At 50.6% G+C, this 12,884-nt stretch overlaps 1 protein-coding gene across 1 annotated transcript in view; it reads right to left on the bottom strand.

Annotated features, from left to right (window-relative positions):
* The window catches only part of LOC139241094 (rho GTPase-activating protein 15-like), a 162,811-nt gene that overhangs the window by 124,711 nt on the left and 25,216 nt on the right, over positions 1 to 12,884 (bottom strand). The window lies entirely within an intron of this gene.

The raw sequence follows: 12,884 nt of genomic DNA, 5'->3' as shown, positions 1-12,884 counted from the left end.
ACTGATGTACCATGACACCCAGGTCTTGTTGCACCTCCCCTTTTCCTAATCTGCCACCATTCAGATAATATTCTGCCTTGGTGTTTTTGCCAGCAAAGTGGATAATCTCACATTTATCCACATTATACTGCATCTGCCATGCATTTGCCCACTCACCTAACCTGTCCAAGTCACCCTGCAGCCTCTTAGAATTCTCCTCACAGCTTACACCACCACCCAGCTTAGTGTCATCTGCAAACTTGGAGATATTACACTCAATTCATTCATCTAAATCATTGATGTATATTGTAAAGAGCTGGGTCCCAGCACTGAGCCCTGCGGCACTCCACTAGTCACTGCCTGCCATTCTGAAAAGGACCCGTTTATCCCGACTCTCTGCTTCCTGTCTGCCAACCAGTTCTCTATCCACGTCAGTACATTACCCCCAATACCATGTGATTTAATTTTGTACACCAATCTCTTGTGTGGGACCTTGTCAAAAGCCTTTTGAAAGTCCAAATACACCACATCCACTGGTTCTCCCTTGTCCACTCTACTAGTTACATCCTCAAAAAATTCTAGAAGATTTGTCATGCATGATTTCCCTTTCATAAATCCATGCTGACTTGGTCCGATCCTGTCACTGCTTTCCAAATGTGCTGCTATTTCATCTTTAATAATTGATTCCAACATTTTCCCCACTACTGATATCAGGCTAACCGGTCTATAATTACCCATTTTCTCTCTCCCTCCTTTTTTAAAAAGTGGTGTTACATTAGCTACCCTCCAGTCCACAGGAACTGATCCAGAGTCGATAGACTGTTGGAAAATGATTACCAATGCATTCATTATTTCTGGGGGCACTTCCTTAAGTACTCTGGGATGCAGACTATCAGGCCCCGGGGATTTATCGGCCTTCAATCCCATCAATTTCCCTAACACAATTTCCCGCCTAATAAGGATACCCTTCAGTTCCTCCTTCTCACTAGACCCTCGGTCCCCTAGTACATCCGGAAGGTTATTTGTGTCTTCCTTTGTGAAGACAGAACCAAAGTATTTGTTCAATTGGTCCGCCATTTCTTTGTTCCCCATTATAAATTCACCCGAATCTGACTGCAAGGGACCTACATTTGTCTTTACTAATCTTTTTCTCTTCACATATCTATAGAAGCTTTTGCAGTCAGTTTTTATGTTCCCAGCAAGCTTCCTCTCATACTCTATTTTCCCCCTCCTAATTAAACCCTTTGTCCTCCTCTGCTGAATTATAAATTTCTCCCAGTCCTCAGGTTTGCTGCTTTTTCTGGCCAATTTATATACCTCTACCTTGGATTTAACACTATCCTTAATTTCCCTTGTTAGCCATGGTTGAGCCACCTTTCCCGTTTTATTTTTACTCCAGACAGGGATGTACAATTGTTCATGTTCATCCATGTGATCTTTAAATGTTTGCCACACAGTCACTCAAGAACATAGGAGCAGGAGTCGGCCATATGGCCCCTCGAGCCTGCTCCGCCATTCAATACGATCAAGATACCATTGGCCTTCCTGATCACTTGCTGTACCTGCATACTATCCTTTTGTGTTTCATGCACAAGTAACCCCCAGGTCCCACTGTACTGCGGCACTTTGCAATCTTTCGCCATGTAAATAATAACTTGCTCTTTGATTTTTTTTCTGCCAAATTGCATGTCACGGCCAACGGAACCTGCAAAAGAATCTCTGATCCAAGCTGGCACTGTCAGACGGGAGCTCCCTCAGTACCATCCCTCCAAAAGTGCGGCGCTCCCTCAGTACTGCCCCTCCGACAGTGCGGCACTCCCTCAGTACTGCCCCTCCGACAGTGCGGAGCTCCCTCAGTACCGCCCCTCCGATAGTGCGGAGCTCCCTCAGTACTGCCCCTCCGACAGTGCGGCGCTCCCTCAGTACTGCCCCTCCGACAGTGCGGCGCTCCCTCAGTACGGCCCTCCAACAGTGCGGAGCTCCCTCAGTACCGCCCCTCCGATAGTGCGGAGCTCCCTCAGTACCGCCCCTCCGACAGTGCGGAGCTCCCTCAGTACGGCCCTCCAACAGTGCGGGGCTCCCTCAGTACTGCCCCTCCGACAGTGCGGAGCTCCCTCAGTACCGCCCCTCCGACAGTGCGGCGCTCCCTCAGTACTGCCCTTCCGACAGTGCGGAGCTCCCTCAGTACCGTCCCTCCGACAGTGCGGCGCTCCCTCAGTACTGCCCCTCCGACAGTGCGGCGCTCCCTCAGTACTGCCCCTCCGATAGTGCGGCGCTCCCTCAGTACCGCCCCTCCGACAGTGCGGCGCTCCCTCAGTACCGCCCCTCCGACAGTGCGGCGCTCTCTCAGTACCGCCCCTCCGACAGTGCGGCGCTCCCTCAGTACCGCCCCTCTGACAGTGCAGCACTCCCTCAGTACCGCCCCTCCGACAGTGCGGCGCTCCCTCAGTACCGCCCCTCCGACATTGCGGCGCTCCCTCAGTACTGCCCCTCCGACAGTGCGGCGCTCCCTCAGTCCCGCCCCTCCGACAGCGCAGTGCGGCGCTCCCTCAGTCCCGCCCCTCCGACAGCGCAGTGCAGCGCTCCCTGAGTACTGCCCCTCCGACAGCGCAGTGCGGCACTCCTTCAGTACTGCCCCTCCGACAGTGTGGCACTCCCTCAGTACCGCCCCTCCGACAGTGCGGCCCCTCCGACAGTGCGGGGCTCCCTCAGTACCGCCCCTCCGACAGTGCGGCGCTCCCTCAGTACTGCCCCTCCGACAGTGCGGCGCTCCCTCAGTACCGCCCCTCCGACAGTGCGGTGCTCCCTCAGTACTGCCCCTCCGACAGTGCGGTGCTCCCTCAGTACTGACCCTCCGACAGTGTGGTGCTCCCTCAGTACTGCCCCTCCGACAGTGTGGCACTCCCTCAGTACCACCCCTCCGACAGTGCGGGGCTCCCTCAGTACCGCCCCTCCGACAGTGCGGCACTCCCTCAGTACTGCCCCTCCGACAGTGCGGCGCTCCCTCAGTACCGCCCCTCCGACAGTGCGGCACTCCCTCAGTACCGCCCCTCCGACAGTGCGGTGCTCCCTCAGTACTGCCCCTCCGACAGTGCGGCGCTCCCTCAGTCCCGCCCCTCCGACAGTGTGGCACTCCCTCAGTACCGCCCCTCCGACAGTGTGGCACTCCCTCAGTACCGCCCCTCCGACAGTGCGGCGCTCCCTCAGCACTGCACTGGAACGCCAGCCCAGATTGTCGGGCTGAAGTCTGAGAGGCGAGAGTGTTGCTCACTGATCCACGGCTCGCCTCGCTGCGTGTTACCATCTCCTGATTCCTCTCACACAACCCGTAACAACCACCACAATTTACACAGCACCTCACCCTAGCAAGCCGTCCAGAGGCTGTTCCCGGGATCTTTAGCGGGCAAAGAAATTAACACCGAGCCACGCAGTGGGAGAGAGATGAGTGACCACAGCGGAAAGGGCAGCCTCTGAGAGCGCAGACGCTGGGAGAGCGGGGGCAGTCGTTTTGTTGAATGCAGAGGTGTAAAACCTGCTCACCGGTTCACAGAATCAGCGCTGCGTGCAGTGCCTGACACGACAAACACATGAGCAGCAGGCACATACGTGCGCACTGCTCGCAGTCCCTTCGAGATAAGGATCAGCAAATCTGGCAGAGAGCGGTCACAGTCACGTGTTCAGAGCGAGGCACTGGGCCCTCAGCAGGATGCCGACATTCATTGGCTGAAGACCCACCTTTTCAATTAACTGCTCAAACACAAGGGGCAGTGAATTTCCCCGATAGCGTCTAAATCAGAGCAAATTTCACAGCACGGAAGGAGGCCATTTCGGCCCATCGTGTCCGTGCCGGCCGACCAAGAGCTACCCAGCCTAATCCCACTTCCCAGCTCTCGGTCCGTAGCCCTGTAGGTTACGGTACATCAAGTGCACATCCAAATGTGGTGAGGGTTTCTGCCTCTACCACTCTTTCAGGCCGTGAGTTGCTTGAGAGGCAGTTACTGCAAAGGGGATGTTGTATAAAAGCAGGGAAGTCTTGCTACAGCTATACAGGGCAAGTTTTAATTAAATGGAGAACGATTGCAAAGTGCTGCAGTACAGCGGGACCTGGGGGTACTTGTTGCATGAAACACAAAAGGTTAGTATGCAGGTACAGCAAGTGATCAGGAAGGCCAATGGAATCTTGGCCTTTATTGCAAAGGGGATGGAGTATAAAAGCAGGGAAGTCTTGCTCCAGTTATACAGGGTATTGGTGAGGCCACACCTGGAGTACTGCGTGCAGTTTTGGTCTCCGTATTTACGAAAGGATATACTTGCTTTGGAGGCAGTTCAGAGAAGGTTCACTCGGTTGATTCCGGAGATGAGGGGGTTGACTTATGAGGACAGGTTGAGCAGGTTGGGCCTCTACTCATTGGAGTTCAGAAGAATGAGAGGTGATCTTATCGAAACGTATAAGATTATGAGGGGGCTCGACAAAGTGGATGCAGAGAGGATGTTTCCACTGATGGGGGAGACTAGAACTAGGGGGCATGGTCTTAGAATAAGGGGCCGCCCATTTAAAACTGAGATGAGGAGGAATTTCTTCTCTCAGAGGGTTGTAAATCTGTGGAATTCTCTGCCCCAGAGAGCTGTGGAGGCTGGGACATTGAATGGATTTAAGACAGAAATAGGCAGTTTCTTAAATGATAAGGGAATAAGGGGTTATGGGGAGCGGGCGGGGAAGTCCATGATCGGATCAGCCATGATCTTATTAAATGGCGGAGCAGGCTCGAGGGGCCAAATGGCCGACTCCTGCTCCTATTTCTTATGTTCTTATGAGTTCCAGACCCCACCGCCCTCTGGGTGAAGACATTTCCCCTCAAATCACCTCTAAACCTCCCCCCAATTACTTTAAATCTATGTCCCCTGGTTATTGACCCCTCTGCCAAGGGAAACAGGTCCTTGCTATCCACTCTATCCAGGCCCCTCATAATTTTATACACCTAAATCAGGTCTCCCCTCAGCCTCCTCTGTTCCAAAGAAAACAACCCCAGCCTATCCAATCTTTCCTCATCGCTAAAATTCTCCAGTCCAGGCAATATCCTGGTAAATCTCCTCTGCACCCTCTCCAGTGCAACATCCTGGTAAATCTCCTCTGTACCCTCTCCAGTGCAACATCCTGGTAAATCTCCTCTGCACCCTCTCTAGGGCAACATCCTGGTAAATCTCCTCTGTACCCTCTCCAGCGCAACATCCTGATAAATCTCCTCTGTACCCTCTCCAGTGCAACATCCTGGTAAATCTCCTCTGTACCTTCTCCAGTGCAACATCCTGGTAAATCTCCTCTGCACCCTCTCCAGTGCAATCACATCCTTCCTGTAATGTGGTGATCAGAACTGCACGCAGTACTCCAGCTGTGGCCTAACCAGTGTTGTGTTCAGTTCGATAGGGTGCGGGCATATATAATATATATATATAAAATGTTAGGACTTGGAGGGAGTACAGAGGAAATTTACTAGAATGGCTCCATGCTAGGATGAGGGACTTGAGGGAGTCATTTCAGAGAAGGTTCACGAGATTGATTTCTGAGATGAAGGGGTCGTGTTATGAAGAAAGGTTGAGCAGGTTGGGCCTCTATTCATTGGAGTTTAGGTGATCTTATTGAAACGTATAAGATTCTGAGGGGGCTTTGACAGGGTAGATGCAGAGAGGATGTTCCCACTGATGGGGGAATCTAGAACTAGGGGGCATAGTTTCAGAATAAGGGGCCGCCCATTTAAAACTGAGATGAGGAGGAATTTCTTCTCTCGGAGGGTTGTAAATCTGTGGAATTCTCTGCCCCAGAGAGCTGTGGAGGCTGGGTCATTGAATATATTTAAGGTGGAGATAGACAGATTTTTGAGCGATAAGGGAGTGAAGGGTTATGGGGAGCGGGCGGGGAAGTGGAGCTGAGTCCATGATCGGATCAGCCATGGTCGTATTAAATGGCGGAGCAGGCTCGAGGGGCCGTATGGCCGACTCCTGCTCCTATTTCTTATGAACTTTCAGAAAACACGGCTGGAGTATTGTGTCCAATTCTGGGCACCACACTTTAGGAAGGCTACAGTGCAGAGGGAGATTGACCAGAATGGTCCCGGGGGGGGATGAGGGACTTCAGTGACGTGGGGAGACTGGAGAAGGTGGGGTTGTTCTCCTCGGAGCAGAGAAGGTTGAGAGGAGATTTGATCGAGGGGTTCACAATCACGAGGGGTTCTGGACAGAGTAGAGAGAGAGAAACCGTTCCCATTGGCGGACGGGCCGGGAACCAGAGGGACACAGATTTAAGGCGATTGGCAGAAGAACCAAAGGCGACACGTTGGAAAACTTGTTTCCCGCAGCGAGTGGTTAGGATCTGGAATGCGCTGCCCGAGAGGGTGGGGGAGGCAGACTCAATCGTGGCTTTCAAACGGGGAGTTGGGCAAGTTCCTTAAGGATAAAGATTTGCCGGGCTACGGGGAAAGGGCGGGGGAGTGGGACTGGCTGAGGTGCTCCTGCAGAGAGCCGGCACGGGCTGAATGGGATCCTCCTGTGCGGTAACCGTTCTCTGATTCGATGATAAGACAAGCCTGGTCTATGTAGTTTAACCCTCTATGCCCCGGGTATCATTGTGGTTTATCTGCACTGCTCCCCCTGCAAGACCAACACATCCTTCCTGAGTGTCGGCCGTGGCTCAGTGGGCAGCACACTCACCTCTGAGTCAGAGGGTTGTGGGTTCGAGTCCCACTCCAGGGACTTGAGCACATAAGTCTAGGCTGACACTCCCAGAGCAGTGCTGATGGAGCGCCGCACTGTCGGAGGGGCAATATTGAGGGAGTGCCGTACTGTCGGAGGGGCAGTACTGAGGGAGTGCCGCACTGTCGGAGGGGCAATACTGAGGGAGCGCCGCACTGTCGGAGGGGCAGTACTGAGGGAGCGATGCACTGTCAGAGGGGCAGTACTGAGGGAGTGATGCACTGTCGGAGGGGCAGTACTGAGGGAGTGATGCACTGTCGGAGGGGCAGTACTGAGGGAGTGATGCACTGTCGGAGGGGCAGTACTGAGGGAGTGCCGCACTGTCGAAGGGGCAGTACTGAGGGAGTGCCGCACTGTTGGAGGGGCAGTACTGAGGGAGTGCCGCACTGTTGGAGGGGCAATACTGAGGGAGTGCCGCACTGCGGAGGGGCAGTACTGAGGGAGTGCCGCACTGTCGGAGGGGCGGTACTGAGGGAGCACCACACTATCGGAGGGGCAGTACTGTCGGAGGGGCACACTGTCGGAGGGGCGGTACTGAGGGAGCACTGCACTGTCGGAGGGGCACACTGTCGGAGGGGCGGTACTGAGGGAGCGCCGCACTGTCGGAGGGGCAGTACTGAGGGACTGCCTGACTGTTGGAGGGGCGGTACTGAGGGAGCGCCGCACTGTCGGAGGGGCAGTACTGAGGGACTGCCTGACTGTTGGAGGGGCAGTACTGAGGGAGTACCGCACTGTCGGAGGGGCAGTGCTGAGGGAGTGCCGCACTGTCGGAGGGGCCGTCTTTCAGATGAGACGTTAAACTGAGGCCCCGTCTGCCCCCTCAGGTGGATGTAAAAGATCCCACGGCCACTATTTGGAAGAAGAGCAGGGGGAGTTCTCCCCGGGTGTCCTGGGGCCAATATTTATCCCTCGACCAACATCACTCAAACAGATGATCTGGGTCATTATCACATCGCTGTTTGTGGGAGCTTGCTGTGCGCAAATTGGCTGGCGCATTTCCAACATTACAACAGTGACTACACTCCAAAAGGTATTTTGTCGGCTGTGAGGCGCTTCGAGACGTCCGGTGGTCGTGAGAGGCGCTATAGAAATGCAAGTCTTTTTTTCTTCTTGAGGTGCGGTGCCTAGAACTCATCGCTGGTGCTCCAGGTGGCGGGAGGGAGGTGGGGGGCTTACTGAGGCTATGTACAGCTGAAATGACCAATAAAATTCCATCACCAAGCTGGAATTAACAGCTTTGGTCACGTTTTTCACAGCTCGAGCCTCGTAGTTGCACTGTGTGACCGCCATCACTAGCAACAGCTCTGTCGGTTAAAATGAGTCACTTTTTTCATTACAGGTGCTGATGCGAGAGGAAATGGACCAAATTTTGACTCATTTCCTATTTCCTCCCCCACCATACCCCACTTACAACCAAAGATATTCAGAGATGTTTTAATTAAAACAAATAACCCGCGATGGTTTGACTCACCTCTCTACGGTCTTGTTGCAAGCTGCCCGCAGACCATTTTCTGCTCCGTCAACTCAGTCGGTCCGGGGTCACCTTATATTCCGCGCCCGAGGAGCTTGCACCCGTCTGACACAGCTCTGCCTCTTGTCGCAGGTGTGAACCAGCTCCGGGTCCCGTGGTGCGGTCACAACCTTCTGACTCCGAGGCGAGCGAGCTGCCACTGAGCTACATCTGACACTTGTTGCTATGTAAATTGTCTTAATCGTTGGTTGCAATGCAGAAATATTTTAAAAATAAAACACAGAAATATTTTTTTAAATACAATACAAAAATGCATTGCATATTTCAAAAATTACAACATAAATATTTTTAATGCAATGTATAAATATTTTTAAAATACATTAATATTTTTGTTAATGCAATGCATATTTAAAAAATATATCTATAACTGTTTTAATGCATTGCATTAATATTTTAAAAATGCAATATATAAATAATTTTAATGCAATGTATAAATATTTTTAAATACATAAATATTTGTGTTAATGCATTGCATAAATATTTTAAAATTAAAACACAAATATTGTTTAATGCAATGTGTAAATATTTTAAAAATAATACATACATATTTTTGTTAATGCAATGCATAAATATTTTAAAAATAATACACATAATTATGTTTTAATGCATTGCATAAATATTTAAAAAATAAAATACATAATTTTTTTAATGCAATGCATAAATATTTTAAAACTACAATGCATTAATATTTTTTAAATGCATGGTATAAATATATTTTTTTAATGAAACGCATAAATATTTTCAAAATACATCGCATAAATATTTTAAAAATAATGCGCATAACTATGTTTTAATGCATTGCATAAATATTAAAATATAAAATACATAAATAGTTTAATGCAATGCATATTTAAAAACTGCAATGCGTAACGATTTAAAAAAATGCAATGCACAAATATTTTTTTAAATGCAATAAATGCCAACCTTGCCAGCAACGCCCACATCCCATGAACCAATTTTAAAAATGCATTGTATTTTTTATGCATTGTATTTTTAAAAATATTTGCGCATTGCATTTAAAAAAAATACAATGCATTTTTTTTATTTGTTTCTGGGATGTGGGCGTCGCTGGCAAGGCCGGCATTTATTGCCCATCCCTAATTGCCCCTTGAGAAGGTGGTGGTGAGCCGCCTTCTTGAACCGCTGCAGTCCGTGTGGTGAAGGTGCTCCCACAGTGCTGTTAGGGAGGGAGTTCCAGGATTGTGACCCAGCGACGATGAAGGAACGGCCGATATATTCCCAAGTCGGGATGGTGTGTGACTGGGAGGGGAACGTGGAGGGGGTGGTGTTCCCATGGACCTGCTGCCCTTGTCCTTCGAGGTGGGTAGAGGTGACGGGTTTGGGAGGTGCTGCCGAAGAAGCCTTGGCGAGTTGCTACAGTGATCGGGTTCTTAACGAATACTTTACGTCTGTTTTCATAAAGGAAAGGGGCAATGCAGATACTGCTTTCGAGGAGGAGTGTGATATTCTGGATGAAATAAATATAGTGAGAGAGGAAGTATTAAGGGGTTTAGCAGCTTTGAAAGTAGCTAAGTCCCCAGGCCCGGATGAAATGCATCCCAGGTTGTTGAGCGAAGTAAAGGAGGAAATAGCAGAGGCTTTGAACATCATTGTCCAGTCCTCTTTGGATCTGGGCATGGTGCCGGAGGATTGGAGGACTGCCAATGTAGTACCCTTGTTTAAGAAGGGAGAAAGGGATAGGCCGAGTAATTACAGGCCTGTCAACCTAACCTCAGTGGTGGGAAAATTAATGGAAATAATCCTGAAAGACTGGATAAATCTGCCTTTGGAAAGGCAAGGATTAATTAGGGACAGTCAGCACGGATTTGTTAAGGGAAGATCGTGTCTGATTAACCCAATTGAATTTGTTGAGGAGATAACTAAGAGGGTCGATGAGGGTAGTGTGTACGATGTAGTATATAGGGACTTCAGCAAGGCTTTTGATAAGGTTCCACATGGTAGACTGGTCATGAAGGTTAAAGCCCATGAGATCCAGGGCAAAGTGTCAAGTTGGCTTGGAGGTAGGAAGCAAAGGGTAATGGTTGATGGGTGTTTTTGTGACTGGAAGGATGTTTCCAGTGGGGTTCCGCAGGGCTCAGTACTGGGTCCCTTGCTTTTTGTGGTATATATCAACGATTTAGATTTGAATATAGGGAGTATGATTAAGAAGTTTGCAGACGACACTAAAATTGGCCGTGTGGTTGATAATGAAGAGGAAAGTCATGAGCTGCAGGAGCATATCAATCTCATCATCATCATCATAGGCAGTCCCTCGGAATCGAGGAAGACTTGCTTCCCGCTCCCAAAGGGAGTTCTCTGGTGGCTGAACAGTCCGATACGAGAGCCACAGACCCTGTCACAGGTGGGACAGACGTTCGTCGAGGGAAGGGGTGGGTGGGGCTGGTTTGCCGTGCGCTCCTTCCGCTGCCTGCGCTTGGTCTCTTCACGTTCCTTGCGTCGAGACTCGAAGAGCTCAGCGCCCTCCCGGATGCACTTTCTCCACCTCGGGCGGTCTGCGGCCAGGGTCTCCCAGGTGTCAGTGGTGAAGTCGCACTTGAGGGTAGTCCCTTGAAACGTTTCCACTGCCCACCTTTGGCTCGTTTACCATGAAGGAGCTCCGCATAAAGCATTTGCTTTGGGAGTCTCGTGTCTGGGGGCCATGCGGACAATGTGGCCCTGCCCAGCGGAGCTGATCGAGTGTGGTCAGTGCTTCGATGCTGGGGATGTTGGCCTGGTCGAGGACGCTAACGTTGGTGCGTCTGTCCTCCCAGGGGATTTGCAGGATCTTGCGGAGACATCGTTGGTGGTATTTCTCCAGTGACTTGAGGTGTCTACTGTACATGGTCCATGTCTCTGAGCCATACAGGAGGGCGGGTATCACTACAGCCCTGTAGACCATGAGCTTGGTGGCGGATTTGAGGGCCTGGTCTTCAAACACTCTTTTCCTCAGATGGCCGAAGGCTGCACTGGCGCACTGGAGGCAGTGTTGGATCTCGTCGTCAATGTCTGCCCTTGTTGATAAGAGGCTCCCGAGGTATGGGAAATGGTCCACGTTGTCCAGGGCCGCGCCATGGATCTTGATGACTGCGGGGGCAGTGCTGTGCGGCAAGGACAGGTTGGTGGAGGATCTTTGTCTTATAGAAGTTAAGCGTAACGCCCATGCTTTCATATGCCTCAGTGATCGTCTATGGAGTGTCCTCCTCCGTTTCGGATGCCCCCAGAAGTTTGTCAACATCCTTCGCCTGACATGCAAGGCCGTGATCCTTACCAACGGATCCATGACAGACCCAATCCACGTCCGGACCGGGGTCAAACAGGGCTGCGTCATCGCTCCAACCCTCTTCTCAATCTTCCTCACCGCCATGCTCCACCTCACAGTCGACAAGCTCCCCGCTGGAGTGGAACAAAACTACAGAACCAGTGGGAATCTGTTTAACCTTCGCCCTCTCCAGGCCAGGTCCAAGACCACCCCAACCTCTGTCGTTGAGCTACAGTACGCGGACGATGCCTGCGTCTGTGCACATACAGAGGCTGAACTCCAGGACATAGTCAATATGAATCTACTGGTCAAGTGGGCAGAGCAGTGGCAAATGGAATTGAATTCAGAAAAGTGTGAGGTGATGCACTTTGGGAGGGCTAATAAGGAAAGGGTATACACATTAAGCAGTAGGCCACTTAATAGTGTACTTGAACAAAGGGACCTTGGAGTGCTTGTCCACAGATCCCTGAAGGTAGCAGGCCAGGTGGATAAGGTGGTTAAGAAGGCATATGGAATGCTTACCTTTATAGATAGATAGATTTTTAACCAATAAGGGAATTAAGGGTTACGGGGAGCGGGCGGGTAAGTGGAGCTGAGTCCACGGCCAGATCAGCCATGATCTTGTTGAATGGCGGAGCAGGCTCGAGGGGCTAGATGGCCTACTCCTGTTTCTAATTCTTATGTTCGTATGTTCTTATTGGCCAAGGTATAGAATACAAGAACAGGGAGGTTATGCTTAAATTGTATAATACTTTGGTTAGGCCACAGCTGGAGTATTGCGTGCAGTTCTGGTCGCCGTATTACAGGAAGGGCGTGATTGCAGTAGAGAGGGTGCAGAAGAGATTTACTAGGATGCTGCCTGGAATAGAGAATCTTAGTTATGAGGGCAGATTGGATAGGCTGGGTTTGTTCTCATTGGAACAGAGGAGGTTGAGAGGTGACCTCATCGAGGTGTACAAAATATTGAGAGGCCTGGACATAGTGGATAGTAAGGGTCTATTTCCATTGGTGGAGGGGTCTATTACGAGGGGACATAGTTTTAAGGTGGTTGGTGGAAGGTTTAGAGGGGATTTGAGGGGGGGCTTCTTTACGCAGAGGGTTGTGGGGATCTGGAACTCGCTGCCTGGAAGAGTGGTGGATGCAGAAACCCTCACCACTTTTAAGAGATGGTTGGATGGGCACTTAAAGTGCAGTAACCTGCAGGGTTACAGACCTAGAGCTGGTAATTGGGATTAGACTGGATGACCTTTTGTTGGACGGTGCAGATATAACGGTAAGTACTGCAGGGAATCGAATACGGTCAGGGTGATCTCCTGGACTAGTGTCGATCGCCTGGATGGGTCGGAGAGGAATTTTCCCAGATTTTTT

This window comes from Pristiophorus japonicus, chromosome Y, assembly GCF_044704955.1.
Source record: "Pristiophorus japonicus isolate sPriJap1 chromosome Y, sPriJap1.hap1, whole genome shotgun sequence".
Lineage (NCBI taxonomy): Eukaryota > Metazoa > Chordata > Chondrichthyes > Pristiophoridae > Pristiophorus > Pristiophorus japonicus.
The sequence above is the reverse complement of the archived record's forward strand: the minus strand, read 5'-3'. Positions and strand labels throughout refer to the sequence as shown.